Below are 22,580 nucleotides of genomic sequence, written 5' to 3' on the forward strand. Positions count from 1 at the left end.
TGTGTGTGTGTGTGTGTGTGTGTGTGTGTGTGTGTGTGTGTCTTGTTATAGTAGTGGTTCTCAACCTTCCTAATGCTGTGACCCTTTAATACAGTTCTTAATGTTGTGACCCTCAATCATAAAATTATTTTGTTGCTGCTTCATAGCTGCAATTCTGCTACTGTTATGAATGAATCATAATGTAAATATCCCTAAAAGGGTTACAACCCACAGATTGAGAACCACTGCTCTAGAGGAACAAAATTGATAGAACAAATACATATTAAGTGAGTATTTGACAGTCTTATATGATACACACTGGGTGTTCCAACAGTCACTGCACACTGCAAAGAATGAAAATCTAGTAGCCTCTCAATAACAAGACTGAATGTCTCAGCAGATGTAATTTTGTGCTAAAGGCCTAGAGGATTGCTAGTAGACACCTTAGGAGGACAAAGAAGCTGGATTTCAATGTCAGGAAAGGATGGCAAAATCAGTAGCATCAACAAATTAGCTGTAGCTACAACAAGGGGCAAAAGCAAGTAGGTGATAAGCAGCAGCTATTCCCCAGGACCTCTTACTATGTGAACTATTTTTGAAAAGTGTCATTTACTCTGGGGAAAGAGCATCACTTCTTTAATTATTCTTTCCAGGAAACACGTTTACAGACCCACCCAAAGGTATGTCCCTTATTTGATTCATATTTAATCAGGTTGACAGCAAGCATTAAGTATCTCTATAAGTATTAGGAGGATGACTGGCTTTCTAAGACGGGGAAGATGGACTCCTTCTGAATCTTCACTGTTCATAAGTACTCTCATGAATTTTTTTTTTCCTCTGCTCTTGTGATTGAGAACATTTTTCTTCCTCTGTTATGTATACGGCTACTTTGATGCTCATGAACTGCCTTAGTTTGTGCTTATCTTGAAATATCCTTTTAGTTTTCCCAGATAAGGCAATTTTTGTTGGCATTTATATGTTTTCAGGGCTTGAAATGGATTGACCCATGTTTCTCCTGCTTCAAGTGTTGCTAATGAGAGAAATGATACATTTATTCATTTGTGGTTGTTGGTGCATTGGGATTTTTCTTTTCTTTTGGTTTTTGGAGACAGTTTCTCTATGTAATCCTGGCTCTCCTGGAACTCTCTCTGTAGACCAGACTGGCCTCAAACTCAGATCTGCCAGCTTATGCCTCCAAAGGGCTGGGATTAAAGCCATGAGCCATCACACTTGGTCTTTTTGAGACCCTTCATAATATTTCTTTGCTTTGTATTTTTGGCACATTGAGTATTACACATCATGACTTGTTCTTCTCTTGTCATGCATGTTTAGATTTCTAAATGTTGTTATTGTTTTGCTGATGTTCTCACCCATTTTGTTGATGGTTTTTCTCTATGTTGCTGACTTTCCCCTTATGGTCCCAGAATGAATCTATCTGCCTGTCTGTGTTCTCTTTGTGCTCATTTGTAGCTAGAGTTTTCCTGCCTTGCCCACAGTCAGGACAAATCTCTGTCACCCGCCAGTCCCACAGCCGCTCAGACCCAACCAAGTAAACACAGAGACTTATATTGCTTACAAACTGTATGGCCGTGGCAGGCTTCTTGTTAACTGTTCTTATATCTTAAAGTAACGCATTTCTACAAATCTATACCTTGCCACGCGGCTCGTGGCTTACCAGCATCTTCACATGCTGCTTGTCCTGGCAGTGGCTGGCAGCGTCTCCTTCTGCCTTCCTGTTCTTTTATTTCTTCTCTGTTAGTCCCGCCTATACTTCCTGCCTAGCCACGACCAATCAGGTTTTATTTATTGACCAATCAGAGCAACTTGACATACAGACCATCCCCCAGTACAGCCAAGTGCAGACCATCTCAGACACCTGCACTCAGGCCCATGGTCCTAATCATCCTCTATGCAAACCTGCTGGGTAATGCCACAAGGAACCCGGGAAGGGCTCCCACAGGACATACATTAACATCCCACAGCACTTCCCCTTTTTTACTTGTAAACTTTTGAAATCTTCACCAAGCATTTTGCCTACTGCATTGTCTTTGAATTTAGTAGCTGAGAAGTTAGAATCTTTTGGAGTCATAAATTGCTTTTCTTCTAAATGTTAATCATGTGTGCTGCCATGTGGATGTGGAACCCAGGGCCTCTGCAAAAGTAGCAAGGACTCTTAACAACCACTGAGTCATTTCTCCAGCCTGTGTTGGTGCTGTTAATATGGACTTTGACATAAAACTACAAAAATATAAATAGTTTATATAGGAAAGAAACCTACTATAATCTCAGGTGAGGGCAAGCAGGATGTAACTCCATAACGCTCTGAAGTGATTTAATAGAATCCTCTGAAAAAGAACTTAGTAGTGAGGGAATTTGGTTCCAGTAACTCCCAAGCATCATTTATAATGAACAGGAAATGAACAAAATGAATTGTGATTATTAGTCCTGCTCAGAGCTCTGGACTTAAAGATGATTAGTTACAGGACTTCAGTTCTAGCTCTTCCCTTTCCAAGCTGCATATCTTTGACTCACGTCATGAGAATGTTAGCTTTAAGTTGTGTTTTTAAAGCCTGATTCTAGTTACTAACTTGCTGCACAGGCCTAGCATGCATGTTGACAGTGGTTTTTGGTTGAACTATTATGCATTGTTTTACCATTGTTGCCTTTCAGTTTGGCTTACTATTATTATTCACAAAGGAGACAAATTAGATAACCAGGCTTAAGTGATAAAGAGCCAGGTAGAAGCAATGAGTGTTTGACACTGAGTTGTATAATTCCTCTAATGATGAAATGTGGTAATAGAAAATAGGAAATAACACAAACAAGATTTATCTTTTTTTTTGGTTTCCCCTGTGTATGAAGGTTGTGCTATATATTCTCCATATATAGTTTCACTGTGACCTAGCTATCTTCTAAAATAGGGTTCTTATGAAGTGTGAATTAGGCAGGAAAGGTAAAGTCAGCCAGTAAATGGAAGAGATGGGAATCATTTATTATTTTGAAATTATTTAATCTTGAAATTCAAGCTTTCTCTCAAGGGTGACATTGGAGTGAGTCATCTGTTGATAGTGTAGCAATTAGTTCTCCAAGAGTGACAGAACAGGACACACAACATCATGTGAGCTAACCAGGGCCCATTTCACTGGCATATTTCTCAAGAAGAAAAGGCAGAGCCCTTTTGGGAAAATGGAATGAGAAGAGAAGAATGCTGTTATTGTTTGCATTTTGAAATAACAGAAGCCTGAAAGCAGAGAAAGAAAAGCCAAAATTGAAGTAAGAAAATTCTATTTAAAAATAGAAGAGGATGAGGAGGAGGAGGAGGAGGAAGAGGAGAAGGAGGAGGAGAAGAAGGAAGAAGTTCAAACTGAAACTACTGTGGATAAGAAAACATGGGAGAATGAGAACCAGGAAAGGATTTTAGAGCATTCTAAAATAGATTAAGAGTAAAATTTGTAAAAGAGAAAGAGATGGTGAAATAACAAAAAATATCAGGAATGAAACAAAGACCATGAAATACCCCAACAGAGTACATTTTTAGAGAAAATCAGCCCTAGGAACTGAATTGAAAAATGATTAACATTCTTATTTCAGTAATGGTCACAGTGATAATCCCTGATTCTTGGGAGGCTGAAAAGAAAGAATCAATTTCAAGAAATCAAGGCTACTTTGGGCTATATAGTGAAACCTTATCTAAAAAACATATGACTCCATTAACATACACAATGTTATGAATATTTATACTAAAGTAGTAATAAGTTTTCTTGTATAACTTTATTAACTTGTGTGATATGTTTACTTTTCCATGGTGTTTGTACTGTTTTCTGGGTAGTAACTTTCTGCATTCATTTCACTGTTTGATACCTGGCATAGCATTTCACATCAGATGACTTAAGGAAAGCCTCCCTCTATAACTCCCTACTTATCCTAGTGGAGATGGCTCCTCGGTACTCTTTATCATTGCTTCTCAAGTTTTGTCTAATATGGTTGTTTCAAATAGCCTGAGAATAGAATGCCTTCATGTTCCTAGGAGACAATTGATTTTTTTCCTATAGCAGTGGTAGCAAATAGTCACCTGCAGTGTTTTTAAAAAACGCTTACTTAAGCAATGACAGTTCTGTAAGATGTCAGAATGGATTTCTCATGCATGTGAAGGATGGATGGCGGTACACCTCAGTGAACGCACATTTGCAAGTCAACCAGATAGGAACAACACAAACTTCAACTGTCAGTTGATCCAAAGAGCACACTTCTGAGAGTTCATCAATCAATGACATTCTCATCTCAGGATCCATGTGTTTACAAGGGAAGTTCATAGAATTGAGTCTCCCAAAGTCTGACAATCACTGCATGTTACTCTTTCTCAGGAGCCTGAATAATTTTAACAGCCCTATTTTCTCTGGTAATCTTCATGATTGGTATATTCTCCCCATTCCTAAATAAGCAAAAACTTCAGCTTTATGCTTTTGCTTAAAATTGAAGGATGCTTTTTTTTTATCCTTTTGGCAACTAAGAATTCTGTGGATAATAATTATGTGTAATCATGGAGTAAAAGCAAAGAAAGCATGGCCAGATAACTGTAAATTCTAGTATAGTAGGGTTCTGAATGAAATATATTTGGATAGGTTTTTAGTAACTCTATAATGATTTTTGTTGTAGCAGGACAAAATTGAGTATAAATTGTGATATTTGGCATTAGATAATTCTAACCAACCATCTCAAATTCTATAAAAATTCTAATATCCTACAAAACTTTGGAGAATTACAGGGATGTTATGATTCCTTATTATTTAGGGTTCTTGACTCTACCCTGAAAATTTATTTCTATATTCAAACTTGCCTTCTTCAATATAAGTATTCCCTTCTCTCTGGTTGCTTAGACCTGACATGGAAATTATCTCTGAACCTTTCTCTTCATTTTACCCTGAACATTCACATAAGACACATGCAAGGTTAGCAGATGTTCTTAAAGTTTTAGAGCAGAAGATCTCACATCATAAGCAGAGAAGCTACTATAGAACATAGACCATCATGTTCCTAAAACACTTCTTGCCTCACTAGCATCTCTCATTTCCTGCTGAAGACAGCACATGTTCTCACTTTATTTCCTAAGATAGTGCTCTGACTTCAATGTAGGTTTGGAGCATAAGCAAAGCTTGGCACAGTGTTCCATCATCCTAAAACAACATTGTGGTTGACTTTGAAAGCAGTATTCCAAGCCCAGGCATGTAAAATACACCATGTAAGCTTTTATGAGGGGAGTGAGTTAATAACATTAATTTAAAGATATATAATATAGATTAGCATCCTGTTATCTTTGAAGTATAAAAATAAAGTGAATTTTAAAAGTCATAGTATAAAAAATAGTGAAAATGAAAGTTATTTTTTAAAAGAGATTATGGGAAACCAACACAATGCTGTTTATTCCTTCTCCTGCTCCCTCCTCTACCCTGTACTCTGTGTACTAACCTTAGTTTAAACCTCACTGTTTCATCATTATTTAACCTTTTACATTGGGGTGTTCTATCTCCCCTCCTTGAAATCCCTTCCCCGTGGCCTGGTGGTAATTTCCTAAGATCTATGGGCATTCCAAATGAAACACACATTTCCAAAGTTTCAATACTAACATCTACAGATGAGTGAAAACATGAGACATTTGTATTTTCTGAGTCAGTTACTTTGCTCAGAATGATTATTTCTATCTCCATCAATTTACCTGCAACTCTCATAATTTAATTATTGTAGTAGCTGAATAATATTCAAGTATGTAAATATACCATGTTTTCAATATCCATCTATTAGTTGATAGACATCGAGACTATTCCCATTTCCTGGCTGTTGTGAGTACACCAGCAAAGAACAGAGACAAGCAGTTATCTATTATGTGGTATTTTGATCACATTGTGACAAAAAAGTTTGCTTTGAATCGGAGGATAGAGTTAGCCACTAGCTGACCAAAATTAACCATAGAGGTTTGTAGGACTGAGGGGAGATAGAGAGACAGGGAGTAGTAAGGTGGGGCATTAGAGAGGATCTCAGTGCTTTTGGATGGAGGAACAGAAGAAATAGGAGGTCACTGGTTGCTTCTCTGATCATTCAGGTTCTTATCCCAATATCTGACTCCCGAGTTTTTATTGATATAGAATAATTAGACAAATTCATCAGCTATCACTAGAGTAGGAAGGTAGGCTATGCAATCTTTTGAGTAGTATGTAGGGGTGATATAGCTAGAGCATATGGTAGATCTATTTGCAGCATTTTGGGGGCTATCCACACTGATTTTTGTAGTAACTGCATCAATTGCCATTACCAACTTCAGTAAATAAATGTTCCTCTATCCCCACGATCAAAACAGCATTTATTATAATTTTTTTTCAATTTTTTAACCCTAGCAAGTCTGACTAGAGTAGCTATAAGCTTTTGAAAAAGATATAGGAAAGCCTACTACTTTAGAAGATTCCTAAAAAGTATACAAGTTCTTTATATATGTAAGTGGGTATATATAATGTATATACATAAAATAATTTATTATTTTGAAATTGTAATATAATTGCACCATGTCATGCCCCCCTTTTCTTCCCTGGGTAAACAGGAAGTTGCCGCATTTGGAAGCTGCAGAGTTGGTGAGGTAAGGTTGGCTGGTGGCTTTCCCTATTTTCCTGATCTCTCTAAGGCTTTCACCCCTATATCTGGCTCCATGTTTTATTTAATAAGACCATTTAGAAATTCATCTACAATTGATCTAGCAGGACATGTTCAGTGGTGAAATAGTAGCATGAATATCAAGGGAGTAACCATTTGCTTCCCAATTAGATTTAAGCCCTGCTCCACAAGATTAAACCCATACCAGATACCATTTTTGGCCCAAAAAGCTATGACTAGGCAGGATATAGGCCCTAGAAGAGGATCCATTTCTATTTTTCAGCCAAATGGACAAAGTATTAAACTGACTCCTAATGACTTTTAGTTAAAACCATAGATGAATACATTTCTGAATTCCCATCTGAGAACTTTCTGTTTACAAATAGGTGGTGATTGATACAGAGACTCACAACTTGCCAAAGGTAAAGAGAGTAAGAGACCACGGAGTGTTCAGCACTTAGTGGAATATATCTATACAACACTGCCCTCCCAAGACTCAGAGATCATTTTGAAAGACAGGGAAGAAAGAATATGAGATCCAGAGATGGTAGATGATTACAAAGAAGTACCTTATGGATATAGCAAGGCACATGAACATATGCCCCCACAGTGGCTGTGACAGCTTACAAAACTCCTGGGCAAGCCCAAGCAAACCAAATCCCAGCATGGAGAGTGAAATTTGACAAACATTCCCATCTCTGGCCATAGAGCTATTGATATTTGTTAGCTGCTGGGAGAAGGAGAATATGATCAAAGCCCATTGCATGAAACTCTCAAAGAACTAATACAATTAAATAACAAATAAATGAAACCTAAACAAAGACAGAAGAAAATGATTGAAAGAAATTGAAAATCCTGAATGATGATTAATTTTATACGTAGCTAGAAAATCCACATGACAAATATATGGTTTTAAATAAATATGGTTTTAAGGAAAAGTAGAGAATATTTTTTATCTGCTTCTACTCATTCAGAAAACTGCCAATATAAATACTCACATCACTTTCCACGGAGGGTTTGATGACTGTGAAGTGTGTTTTTGTCTCTTTATAATGGTAGCTACAGGGAAGCCACAGGCTTCTGTAAAAATTTAAGACCAATTTGAAAGTAATGAAATAAATTTTTTGAACATTTTGTTGACTAGGCCTTTGTTTCCCTTGACATATATCATAAAGCATAGATGTTAAGGTAATTATAGCTGCCTATTAAACTAAAAAAATATCATTTGAATACCAATGAGTAAACAAGATAGTACAATAGGCAGTCCTTCACAGCCGCTGACGTTTTCTCTACATTTTTTTTTTTTGGCATAAATAAAATAAACCAGTAATTTCTTCAGGAGTCAAAACATAAATATAATCTTAGTTTTCTGCCAAATATTCTAGGTTCAATTTCACTCTGTATCTCGAGCTTTGTTCCTCAGCTCCTTTAAATTCACTTTCTGTGTGTTGCTATGACTTGTTTGTGATATGTGTAGTATAATGGAAGAACTTGTTATATGTTATCTGTCTGGTTCCTCTTCCTTGTTATACCTTATGGAACTGTCTGTATATTCACCTACTTTTACAATAGAAATTATGTCCTAATATAGGAAAGACACACATTATCAACCATGGGACAGCAGAGCCCTCCCCCCCCCCAAACAGTCTTTCCCAGGTTTCCAATTACTCCTGAAATTGCAATCTTCTTAAGAAACTCTGGCTCTTCTTAATTGAAAACAAAGTGTGTCTCATGGAAATGTGCTTAGAAATTCAACACAAGTATTGTAAGTGCATATTATTCACCAGACAGCAGAGGAGAAATGCACAGCACACACACACACACACACACACACACACACACACACAGAAAGACTTTTGAATAACCTCTTAATGAAACCATTACAAAGTCATGAATAAAATGAAACAGGGTTTATGATGGAAACAGGTGTGGATGAGTGAAAACAAAACACTAATGGCTCTAAACATTCAAATATATAATGCTTCTTTCTGTCTCAGTTTTTCCTTTTTTCCTGAATTTAGATACTTGATATCACACAGTACTTAGACATTTGGGGATTCCCTGTTTTACTTGCAGAAATGGATTTGGGATTTATATATGGGGGCCTGTGAAGACAGCTCAGTGGAAGAGCAAGCACAAAGCCCTTGATTCATTTCTCAGTATTGAAAACAAAATAGAAATGTTTATTATAGTCATGAAATCAATAGCTCTTTTCTATATTTGAATAATATGCTATTGATATTCCAGCTTGTTTTTCAGTTTAGCAATTAAATGCAGCATTTGTTTGTTTGTTAGTTTATTGGAAACAAAGGTGCACTGTATGGGTCAAGCTGAGTTTGAATTTTCCACACTGCCCTCTATAATTACAAGGTAAAATTCTGACATTTTCTCTTGCCTCAGACTCTTGAATGCAAGAGTTACAGGCATGTGTTACTGCACCTAACAAAATTTTGGTTATTTCCAAATTTTTATGAATAAATACTAAGTTGCTATGAATATTTACACACATTTCTAGTAAAATGAGTATTCTTTTCACTAGGGTAATTACATAGAAATGGAATTATGTAAAGAGGGTATATAAATGATTTCTAATTATAATAGTTCTGTTTGTGATTTTAGACAGTTTCGATCACTTTAAAAGTAATGTCCAGGTGATGGAAACTGTTGCACAAATTGGTCTTCTTAATAAAAACATGGAGCCAGATATCAGGGATAATACTGAAAGATCAGAAGAAAGAAGTCATTCACTAGTTCTTACCTCTATGAAATCCTCAGCCAAAAGGGGAAGATTCTGTCTCCACAAATCCTGAGACTGAATGCCCCTGAGTCCTGTCTCCACCTGCCTTATATTCCTTTCTCTGCCCAGTTATATCACTTCCCATCTCAGCCTTCCTAGTGATGGAAAAAAGGCGTGTGACTCCCAAGTACTGGGATTAAAGGCATGAGCCATCACTGCCAGACTGGATTTCTCTTTTAGTCTGGATTAACCCAGGCTGTCCTTGAACTCACAGAGATCTGTCTGCCTCTGTCTCCGAGTGCTAGGATTAAAGGTGTGCGCCATCACTGCCCAACCTCTATGGCTAATGGCTGTGACTTGTTTCCTCTGTGGCTGGCTCTGCCCTCTGATCTTCAGACAAGCTTATTTGTTAGAGCATATACAAAATATCACAGCAGTTCTCAACCTGTGGGACATGTCCTGTTTGGGGGGTCAAAGAACACTCACAGGGGTCACCAAAGACCATTGAAAACATATATTTACATTATGATTCATAATAGTAGCAAAATTACAGTTATGAAGTCCCAATGAAATTAATTTTATGGTTGGGGATCAACACAAGATGAGGAACTGTACTAAAGGGTCACAGTGTTAGGAAGGTTGAGATCCACTGATGTAGAAGTTATGATACCCTCATGATAATACGTTGTTCCATTCTCTGCTTCTCAGCTGCTCATGTTTCACTTACAGTGAGTACACTGGACTGTTGCTATAGCTCCAGCATCTGTATTTACCTATATAAGAAAAGGAAGTACCGTTTTCTAGAGTGCTGTCCCAGTTTGAATTTCAATAACAATGAATGAAAGCCTTCACAGCTATAAATGCTTACTAATATTCCATAGTCCCAGATTTTCATTTCAGTATTTGTATAACAGTATTTCAGGGTACTTGTTAGCCAGATATAAATACCAGGTAAAATTCTGGCATTTTATGCACTTTTAAATTGAGACATTCATATTCTATTGTGTTATGAGTTCTTTATCAATTCTTTTAACAGATGTGATCTATAAATCTTTAGCTTACTTTTTTAAATCCTTCTATGAATCTTTGGAAACATATTTTAAAATATTATATTTCATATTGAAGGCCAATTCCTTTACAATATCAGAGTGTCAGAGTATATACACCAAATCAAAATTTAACCCCCCCCCCAATTTCACCATGTATCATTGCTTGAAAAGGTATAACTTCTTAGGCTGACTTTCTCATAAACTATGTAAATCTAGTAATCCTTGTTTTAAGTCAGAGATTTAAGATTTAACTTTTTTAAACTCATAGAAACACTAAGATTATTTGCTCCTTCTAGGTGTTTTGAAGTCAGCCTGCCCAGCTCACTGGGAAGCTGAATTATAGCCTTGGAGCAAGTCTTATGAGGCAGAGCTGTGCTGGACTGTAGCTATTAGCCACATGCCACTGTTAAGTAGTAAAATGTGATTAGCAGTACTGAAATTTAAGTGAAATGTGATTGGTAGGATTGAACAAGTTAATTAAAAAAATTATACTTTATTTTCATAGTCAAAGCATTTTTAATATGTGTTTATTAATTGTGTTTATTAATCTAGATTTTATTATAATTTTTTATTTCCTCAGATTGATCAGGAATATACAAAGGAAGGAAGGAAGGAAGGAAGGAAAGAAGGAAGAAAAAAGAAAGAAAGAAAGAAAGAAAGGAAGGAAGGAAGAGAGAGAGAGAGAGAGAGAGAGAGAGAGAGAGAGAGAGAGAAAGGAAGGAAGGAAGGAAGGAAGAAAGAAAAAGAAAGAAAGAAAGGAAGGAAGGGAGAAAGAAAGAAAGAAAGAAAGAAAGAAAGAAAGAAAGGAAGGAAGGAAGGAAGGAAGGAAGGAAGGAAGGAAGGAAGGAAGGAAGGAAGGAAGGAAGGAAGAAAAAGAAAGAAAGGTATCTTAAGAAAGGCAAGTTAGATGGCTCAGAAGTATAAGCACTTATTTCTCAAGCCTTATGCTTGATTCTGATCCCAGGACCATCCGCCCAAACAAACAAACACACAAACAAACAAACAAACAAAATAACCCTGGTGAGGTAGCATAGATTTTTAATCCTAGTACTCTCATACAAGACTGGAAGATGCAGGTCAGCTATCCTGGAATTAGGAGCACACAGCAGCAACAATCCTGCCTTAACAAGGAGGAATGGACAAACAAACTCCTGAAGGTTGTTCTTTGACCTCTATATGCTAAACAAGGGTGAAGGGCATATATGTGTGCATGCATGCATTAACACGCACACACACACACACACACACACACACACACACACACACACACACACACTCTAGTACATACATACTAAATTAAGAAAAGTAATATCTTAACTGAGATGTGCTATAAGTACACACTAGATTTCAAAGAGTTAGTGTGAAGAATTTTTAAACTCTCTGAAAATCTTTAACATGAACCTAATGCAACTGTTAAAAAAACCCTCTATTTTGATTATAGAGGATAAAATAAAACATAATGTTAAAATATAGTTCACTTGCCTCATTTTATAATTTTAATGTAGTCATAAGAAAAATTCAAATTCTATTACCATTGCCAACACTTGAAATCTACTCATGTATCCAGGCTTGCTTCCATGCAGAAGGAACAAGTCTCAGTATCTTGTACTCTATGAGTGAACAGAGCTGCCCAGAAAAGGCCTGGGAGAATAAGTTAGCAAGACTCAGAATGTGGATTCCAGGAAGCTTCTGGGAAGATAGCCTTTCCTGGTACCTTGAGTATGGTGTAAATTTGGATTAGAATAATGGAAGTGCTATAGTCTCAGGCTTACATTTTTTCTGGGAGAAATGATTGGGATGCTCGTTCTCCCAACTCCTGTGAGTAAGGTTAATGTCCTCTTAGACTTTCTTGGCTTTTGTTTCTTTATTTTGAAAATGTTTTCTATTTCTAATCAGCACATAAAATAAAACACATTTAATTGATATTATTTTATTTTTATATTAGTATAATTTTTGTTGTGTTCAAAGTAGTTTAAGCATGTGTATTGCCTCAAACATTTATCATTTCTTTATGAATAAACATTCAGAATTCTATCTTTTAGGTTTTCTTTAAATATTAATATCATTTTATCATTGAATAAGCTTAATACTTCTTCAAAAAATAAACCAGCACATTACATCAGACTTAACTTATTTTTCAGTCCTGAGAAATGAACAGTAAAAACTACTTATCTCTGTATTGACTACTTTTCCTCTTCTTTTAATTGAACTTACTAAGCCATAAATGACTTTTTGATATAACTATCACTTAGTCAATACTATTAAACACATTTTCAATTGAGGGCTACTAGAAAACAAAATAGAAAAAAAGAAAAAGAAAAAGAAACTGACTTGACCTTAAAATTCCACTGCAAATTACATCTACCAGAAACATTTCAGGAACCTTTTAGAACATAACAAAACATCTTCTAAAAGTAATGTTTATGCCTTGCTTTCTAGGAACAAAGATACTTAAGGAGTTTAAAAATTTAAAGATATCACATATCATTGAATGCCAGTATATTACTTTCCCATTGCTTCATGCTATAACTTTGAAATAGTATTAAGTCTAAATTTGCAAAACATCTTCTTAGATTAGATAATCTAAATTCATTATATTTTGAATGAGTTTTAGCTTATGATTTTCCAGAAAAAATATGCAATATCTCTAATTCCAAACCAAATCCATTTTCCACACCACCAAGTTGACAAGAAAAGGTGAACACATACTCACACTATAGAGACCAGCATGGGAAGCAGAGACGGAGGTTGAACTACTCCACTGTGTTATCAGATGCTTCAGTTGTCACATTCTAAATCTGTTGAAAGGTAAATAATCAAGGAGATTAGTTAAATAGCCTGAGTGTGCTACATGGACATAACCAAAAAATGGTAAGGGATCAGTTACCTCACCTTATAAACATATACCTTTTCATACATTAATATTCTTCCACCTACTCATTGTTTTCTTTTTAGTTCTTAGGCAAATGCTATCAAAACACATACAAAATACCAGGAGTGATTGGTATTTATATAATTTTTAAAGAATTAACCTCTCTAAGTATAAGGGATTGAGTAAATGTTGATAATCAAGTGCATACATTTCACAAAATACACATTCATTGTGTCCATTAATAATAGTATAATTGTGTCCACAGGAAAAAATAAAATAAAATAAAGTTACTAAATTGTCTAAGTGTTTTCATTGTATGGATGGTTAGTAAAATAAAGGTCTAATTTTGAGATGACTTACATAAGCGTCCTTCATTTTCAAGCTAATATTTGTCAGCCAACCTACATGGTTCATATAAATAAAGGGAACTGTTTTCACATTTTTCTTGAATTAGTCATTTTATTGTGAATAAGACTATAGTTAATTAAAAGACAGGAAGTTGACTCCCTTGAATTCAATCACACTAGACAGCAACAAATATCTTCTTAAAATTTAAAGAAGTTTTTCAGTGTAGCTACAAGAAGCTTCAAATGTAATTCTGCGACAAGATTCCTCTCTTGCCGCAGCTTTGGGATTACTGCTGTGTGCCACCAATTCATCAGAACAATCATCTTCATCTTACAGAATACAAGTTAAAAGCAGGAAACAATTCAGATTTCACCTTAAGATAATACCTCCTTAAATTGCACTGCATAGATTTATGTCATATCTAAAATATGTTTTCTTATAGAATCAATAAGTTGTTTATCCTTAGAGGCCACTAATGCTATTTTTAGATGCCTTGCACATTTATACACACAAATATATACACACATAAATACATACACTACTTGCATATACCCATCACACACACATACATATACACATATAGATATGCACACATGCATACACATACATATACACATTTTACACACACACACACACACATATAACATGTTCCAATGCCATGTTTAACAAAACCTTAAACTTGGCACCCCGGAAATTAGTGTACTTAAAGAAAAAATTTCTTTTGATCTTAATGAGGAGTTATACAAGGTCTTCGGTTATGTATACTGAAGATGAAGATAGCTTAAATTTCTGTCAAATTTAGTGCTCACTCTCTAAAGGTATACCCTTTAATCTTGGTTCAAACCCATTTTATGAAAATATAAATATGAAGAAATGTTCTGTCTGATAAAAATGAAATCTCACCTAAATGTTCTTCTTTTTTTTTTTTTTTTTCAAATATACCAGAGAACGGAGATGTGTTGCTTCATAGTTTGCAACATTTATTCAGGGTGTTGTGGGAGCCACATTCTAAGAGGCTGTCATAGGGAAGTTTTGTTTCCTACAATTTTCACAGTCATGATAATTCAATCCTCTCATGTGTATTAGGAATTGGGAAGTCCTGAAGCTCACAGACAAATGCAGACCTGACATCACAAAGCCTTGTTTGTTAACTGTAGACTTCAATTGCGCATGGCTCCCTGGGAATCATTTTAAAGGCTATTGTGCTTAGGTATCTACTTTCAGTATTGTTAATGCCTCATATTACAAAAGAATAATGAAAGTGCTGTAGTGGGTAGAATTTCTTCTTTAGAAGTGTGTTACCTTGTGTTTTGGGCTGCTGAAAGGGTAAAAACACAAATCAATATTTTATTTTCATAAAGCACTCAATGTGATGCTTGTAACGCTTGACATAAAGGTTACTAATAAAGAGGAGGGTTCAGTTTGGGAATACTAGTCTCATGGAGCAGGTCTTGTTTGAACTTAAAGGATCTGATCTCACATTTTAGAACCTCTGAGTTGAAAAGTAGATGCTATCAAAGACTGCAGGTCAGAAACAAATAATGCATATTCAAACACACACACAAAAAAGTCACTGTATCTGTACCTTATGCAGTGATGGGAAGTGGGGGCTAGATGGGCCAGTTGCATCATATCATGGAGCCTCAAAGTTCATTCTAAGGAGCTCAGATTTTTCTCAAAGCACTGTGGGATAGAGGGAGGTGGACTAGACGATTTGATTTGATTTGATTAAAATGGAAACCATGGCCAGACAAAAAAGCCCATTGTAATCATTCAATGGAGGCAGTTAAATTATTGATATTTCAATCAGAGAAGATGTTTGGATTTGTGAGATAATGTAAATTTGATTAATTTTATCATTTCTTCTCATTTTTAATTTTTTTCATTTTATGTGTATGGATATTTTGCCTGCAAACATATCTGTGCAACTTATTGTGTGTCTGTTGCCTATTGAGACTAAAAGTGTTTAGATTCCAGGTTCAGATTCCCTAGAACTGGAGTTACAGGGGTTTCTGAACAGCCATATGGAAGCTGATACTTAAATATGAGTTATTGGAAGATCAGCCAGTACTAGTAACCACTGAGCCATCTTTCCAGAATCAATTTTACTATTTCCTCAATGTAAATATATTTTTTAGATTTATATAGTGTGTGTGAATGTGTGTGTGTGTGTGTGTGTGTGTGTGTGTGTGTGTGTATGCATGCATTCATATGTGTAGATGTGAGTGTGCATGTACCACAACATATATGTGGAGGTCAATGAACAATTCATGTGACTTGGTGCTTTGCTTCCACTATGCGGTTTCTGGGCCTCAAAGTCAGGTCATTGGGTTTGTGGCAAAGCCCTTTTATCTTCCAGGACACCTTATGGGTCAAAGTATCGATACATTAAAATATGTTACTTCTTTTCTATATATAAATGTTTGAATAATAGAAAGTGAATATTTACACAGGACACTAAAGCACATTTGAGTAAAATTTACAAAGGACAAAAATACCTGTTAGTTTTACATTTTTTCATTTAATGTTCACTTAGTTGACCAAAGAGACGGAAAACCATTAATCATAGCACTACATTATATATAAATCAAAAGAATAGGAAAGGAAATATTACATTGAAGAAAAACTTTAGAGGACATTAAGTGATGTTTCCGGTACCATCTTTGGTATATTCAAGACTCCATTCTGTTAATAGAACCATACCCCATGATTTAAATCACTAGATGTGATTAAAGGACAATGACTTTTGAACAAATAGTGACAATTACTTTATGCCATCTATGGTAATAAATGAGATTTGCTTCCAGAAAAGGTCACAGAGTCAATTCCTGTGGCCGTACTTCAAATAGAATTTTATGGCTTCACAATTACTCAACTGGGTCTTTAAGCCCACATTAATTCAACATCCATTCTTCTAAATGCCTTCTATATAACCGAGGGTGGCTGGGTGCTATGAATATCAGGGTTGCTAACACATTTCCCTTGCCCTTGAAAGGTTCATATCTAGGGAAAGAAGGAGAGGAAGAATAATGAAGAACTTTGTACAAAATGTTTGTCTGGGGACACAAATGGAGCAGTGCTCCATTTTCCCTGGCAGGGACTTAATAGAAAATACACTATGCCTGGTGAATGTTCAGTGGTGACCCACAGTGCAGCATGCTCAGAGACAAGAAGGAAGAATAATAGAGTATGGGACTAAAATATCATTTGACATTAGAGGAGCAGAGACATAGAAAGTGCAACAGAAGACACTCAAGAGGCAGAGAAGTGAACATGGGCCCAGCTACTAGAGAGCTTGAACCTATTGACACTAACACCAGTAAGTAATTAAACAATATTTATAATATATAGGCAGTTTTACGGTGTGTGTGTGTGTGTGTGTGTGTGTGTGTGAGAGAGAGAGAGAGAGAGAGAGAGAGAGAGAGAGAGAGAGAGAGAGAGAGAGAGAGAGAGAGAGAAACAGTCTATGGTCTATGTTCTTTCCCAGTCCTGTAAACAATTCTGTGCATCAATGTTATTCCTATATAAAGAACATTACATGTTCAGACACTAAGTATCTCTGAAAGGTGTCTTAGTTAGTGTTTCTATTGCTATGAGGAGACACAGTGACATCAGCCACTCCTATAAAGGAAAACATTTAATTGGGGCTGGCTTACAGGGTTAGAGGTTTAGTCCATTATTGTCATGGCAGGAAGCCTGGTGGTGTGCAGGCAGACATGATGCTAAAAAAGGAGTCAAGAGTTCTAAATTAGATTGTCAGGCAGCAGAAAGAGAAAGAGCCACTGGGTTTGGCTTAGGCATCTGAAATTCCAAAATACACTTCCTCCAACACGGCCACACCTCCTAATGGCACTCCCTGAGCATTCCAATATAGTTTATAGGGGCCATTCTTATTCAAACCACCACACCAAGTTCAGCAAAATAAGCAGTATAGCTACACTGTAATCCAGTAAGCTTATTCCAGAGCCCCACTCTTTATCTGCACGTCTGCCTCAGGATCAACATGTGATGCCTTAAAGCAGTGGTTCTCAACCTGTGAGTTGTCCCTCAGTGGGATCAAATGGCCCTTTCACAGGGGTACCTAAGACTATCAGCAAACATATATTTACATTACAATTCATAACGGTAGCAAAATTACAGTTAGGAAGCAACAAAAATAATTTTATGGTTGGGGGTTACAAGAATATGAGGAATTTTATTAAAGGGCTGTAGTATTAGGAAGGTTGTGAACCACTGTCATAAAGGGTTCCTTCTGTATAATGAACATGGAAAAAGAAACAAACAAAAACATCCTCATAATAGATAAATGTTGGTCTTCCCTTTCTACTAAGCACATATGACTAACAATCATGGCCGTAATAGCACAAAAGCAGGCGATGAGGAAGAAGTGTGTGTGTTTCTTCAGCATTCTACCTTGAAACATACTTTGAGATGCATATTCTAAAGATCATCTCAGTTGGTCTATTTCTTGATGACAGGTTATAGAAGGTATGGTCATGGGAGGAGCTTTTGAATTCTGATAGCTTCTAAAATAATTTTTGTTAATTAGAATTGGAACTTCTCAAAAGGGAGATTTCCTTTTCCCTTCCCCATTGTCTAGTTGACTTGGATGATCCATTTAAGCCTTATAAACAAGTTAAGGACCACTAAAAGTCTCTCAGAGCACATCTAGCTTTCCCTACAAGGGAAAAAGGACAAGTAACATATAAAAACAGACCTATTAGAATTTATTTTCTCAGCAGAGACTCTTAAAACAGAAAAGCCTAGGCAGATGCTCTGCAAACTCTAAGAGATCCCAGTTATCAGCCTAGATCAGTATAGCCAGCAAAACTTTTGAACACCATAGATAGAGAAAACAAAATATTGAATGAGAAAGTCAAATTGAAACAATGTCTATCCAGAAATTCAGGAAAATTGAACATATAAGAAGAACTTGAACTCAACAAGGTTAATTATATCCATGAAAACACAGAAAGTACATAATCTCATACAAGCAAAAGCAAAACAAGGGACACACACACACACACACACACACACACACACAACCAACAATAACAGCAACAAAACAACAGCAACAATAACAATCATTGGTCATTAATATCTCTCAATATCAATGGAATCAATCTCCCCATAGAAGACACAGGCCAATAGAAAGGATTCTTAAACAATATCCATCCTTCTGTTGCATATAAGAAATACACCTCAACATCAAAGATAGACATTACCTCAGAGTAAAGAGTTGAAAAAAGATTTTCCAAGCAAATGATCCCAAGCAGCAATCTGGTGTAGCCATTCTAATATCTAACAGAATGTACTTCAAGCAAAAATTAACCAAAAGAGACAGAGAAAGACACTTCATACTCATCAAAGAAAGATCCACTGAGATGACATATCAATTCTTAACCTCTATTCCCAAAATGCCAGGGCATCCACATTTATAAAGGAAATGCTACTAAAGCTTAACTCACACTTAACTTGGAAAAAGATCTTCACCAAGCCCATAGAGAGCTGATTTCCAAAATATATAAAGAACTCAAGAAAGTAGACATCAATAAACCAAATAACCCAGTTAAACACAAGGCACAAATCTAAACAGAGAATTATCCACAGAAAAATCTCAACTGGCCAAGAAAAACTTAACATGCTTTAGCCATCTAGGAAATGCAAATAAAAACGACTCTGAGATTCCACCTTACACCTGTCAAAATGGCAAAGGTCTAAAACACAAGTGACAGCTCCTGTTAGACGGGATGTGGAGTAAGAGGAACACTCCTCCACTGCTGGTGGGAGTGAAAACTTATAGTCACTTTGGAAATCAATATGGCCATTTCTCAGAAAATTGAGAATCAATCCACCACAAGACCCAGCTATATCACTCTTGGGCATATATGCAAGGATGCTCAATCAAACCACAAGGACACTTGCTCAACTATGTTCATAGTGCTTTATTTGTAATAGTCAGAACCTGGAAACAACCTAAATGTCCGTCAAATAAAGAATGGATAAAGAAAATATGGTGTGTTTACACAATGGAGTATTACTCAGCTGGTCAAAACAGGGACATCATGAAATTTGCAGGCAACTGGATAGAAATAGAAAAAGAAATCATCCTGAGTGAGGTAACCCATACCCAGAAACACAAACATGGCATGTATTCACTCATAAGTGGATATTATCTGTAAAATAAAGGATAACCAAGCTACAATCCCCAGACCCAGTGGATCTAGGTAACAAGGATGGTTCAAAGGTGGACAACTGAATCTCCCTGGAAAGAGGAAACAGAAGAGCTTTTGTGAGTGGACTGTGTATGGGTTGGAAAGGGAACATGAAGGATCAGTTTGAGAGAGAGCAAAGAGAGGATAGTATTGAAAGAGTCTACTAATCTACTGAAAAGAGGGGGGCATTTTGGAGTCATGTAAAAGCCTGGCACAAGGGACTTGCCTGGGAGTCTACAAAGATGACCCCAGCTAAGATTTCTAGCAATAGTGGATGTAGCCTGAACTGGTGATCTCCTGTGACCAGGCAAGTCTTCAAGAGTTGAAAACCAACCCAGCCACATAACCTTCATCCACAGTCTGTCCTGCCTATGGCATGTACTGGGGTAAGGGTGGCCTAGAGATTGAGGGAGTGGCCAACTTGTGACTGGTCTAGCTTTACACCCATGCCAGGTGAATAAGCACAACTCTGAGACTCCCTGGAGCACCAGGATCCAGAGGCTGCATGATCTAGAGACCTAGGATAGAACTAAACACGACTGGATGAAAAAAAAGTCAGTGTATTGATGCCTAACAATATCCTGCTATACACATATGTTGTTGCCTAATTCAGTTCTCATCAGAGGCCTCATCCAGCAACTCATGGAAACAGATACAGACCCACAGCCAAACATTAGTCAGAGCTCAGGGAATCTCCCAAAAGAGAGGATAAAGGATTGAAGGAGCTAGAGGTGTGATGGATACAACAAGAAAACCCACAGAATTGCCTAACCTGGGCTCATAGGGGCTCACAGAGACTGAACCTACAACCAAGGAACCTTCGTTGGACTGAACTAGGCACTCTGCATACTTATTAGAGTTGTGTAGCATGACCCTCTTGTGGGACTCCTAACAGTGGGTACATGGGCTGTCACCAACTCTTTTGCTGGCTTTTGGGACCATACTCCTCATATTGGGTTGCCTTATCCAGTCTTAATACATGGCAAAATTCTTTGACTTACTGTAACTTGATATGCCATGTTTTGTTGATACTCAACGGAAATCTACCCTTTCCTCAATAGAAATGGAGAAGTGGATTGAGAGGGTGAGAACAGAGAGGTGGTATGGAGAGAGACTGAGAGCAGAGTGGGGAATGGAAACTACAGGCAGGATGCAAAACAAACAAACGAACAAACAAACAATAAATAAATAAATATTTTTTAAAGAAGGAATTGCATCACTTTCACCTCTCCCTTATCTCTCTCTAGCACCTCTCAGGTACCTTCTTTCCAAATTCTACTCCACTATTAATTGAGTAGACTTTTTCTTTTATTGTTAGATAAAATTGTTTATGTATGTGTATATATATATGCACATATTTATGTGCACAAGAATATAAAATAACCATTCTGTGTCCTTTTAGGAACAATATTTGATTATTGTTTGTTTGTTTGTTTATTTTCTATGTGTTGGGTACTCATGTGACATGACACAAATGTTCAAATTAAGGAACTACCCAGGGTCATCAGTTTTTTCTACCACATGAGTTCTTGGGATCAAATTTCAGCTGTCTGGTCTACCAATAAAGGTCTTTACCCCCATCAATGTTAACAACCCATTTCTCTCTCTTCTCTTCTCTCTCTCTCTCTCTCTCTCTCTCTCTCTCTCTCTCTCTTTCTCCAGCACCCATTGACTTGCTTTGTCTAGGGTAGTGGCCTTGTGAAATTTTCCCCATCCATATTAGCATGTCATTATGTGGGCTATATTTAGGCAGCAATATTGTTGGAATATCAGGGGAACTACTTTCCTGTGGAATCTAACAGACACTACCTAGGAGCAGGTAGTCTGGTCCTTATGATTCTGTGATGTTCCCTGAGCCTAAGAGCTATAGATATCATTATACCTAGGCATCCCTCAGTCACTTACTCTTTTAATTTTGATCTATTGTAAATTGCTGTAATGTTCTTCAGCAGATATGAAAAGAAACTTCTTTGGTGAGGGGGAGAAAGCCTCACTAGTGTGTGGATACAAAGTTCTTTCAAAAAAATGAGAAATTATATTGGTTCAAGGAAATGCTAGTAGTAGGTTCTCATCTAAGGTTTTGATCCCTTGAGCCACTGGTGGTTGCCTAGGTTTACAGTATCAAGCATGAATTCACTCTGAGCAGAAATTAGGTCCAATTAGACAGTTGTTGGTCATGCCCAAGATAAAAGTGCCACTATTGGAGATTATTTGCAAGCTGGTCATTGTATTTTTTAGGTTTAACAACTTTGTAGGACTGTTGATTTTCTATTTTGTCAGCTTACATGCTATGAGAGTTAGTCTTCAGGGAGGAGGCTTATCGGTTCCAGCTCAGTTCCTCCAAGTTCTGTGTCCCAAGCGTGTGATGTCTTTAGCAACAGAATTTTACCTTCAAATTCTGGGAAGCACCCAAAAGCAATGGTAATACGCCTCTCTTTCTTGAACAACAATTAGATGAGAGGATTCCTGTGCTTGACATTAGGGATTTTGTTGGATAGCCTTTGCTTTTATGGGGGAGCATTTTCATTCTGTATAAATAATTAAAGACTTTCATTCTAAAACTACCTGCTTTTAGAATATTTTATGATATTGAACAGGGAGAGGGAAAGGGAAGGTTTTGTTTTTGTTTAGTTTTTTATTAATTATGATTATTTTTGAAAGATTACTTCCTCCCTATTTTTCAACAATGGGGAAGCTATTGAGAAGGGAAAGAAAGGAGGAAGAAAGGAGAAATTATCTAA

At 36.6% G+C, this 22,580-nt stretch overlaps 1 protein-coding gene across 2 annotated transcripts in view; it reads right to left on the bottom strand.

Moving 5' to 3' along the window:
• Positions 1 to 22,580, bottom strand: part of Fut9 (fucosyltransferase 9) — a 194,476-nt gene that overhangs the window by 83,754 nt on the left and 88,142 nt on the right. The window contains exon 2 of one of the 2 annotated variants that reach the window (XM_015997917.3): positions 13,114 to 13,202. The gene's annotated coding sequence lies outside the window, so the exon portion shown is untranslated. The remainder of the gene's footprint in view (positions 1 to 13,113; positions 13,203 to 22,580) is intronic. The other variant, XM_015997916.3, reaches the window with a different exon arrangement.

The sequence above is a fragment of the Peromyscus maniculatus genome, chromosome 2 (genome assembly GCF_049852395.1).
Source record: "Peromyscus maniculatus bairdii isolate BWxNUB_F1_BW_parent chromosome 2, HU_Pman_BW_mat_3.1, whole genome shotgun sequence".
Taxonomy (NCBI): Eukaryota; Metazoa; Chordata; class Mammalia; order Rodentia; family Cricetidae; genus Peromyscus; species Peromyscus maniculatus.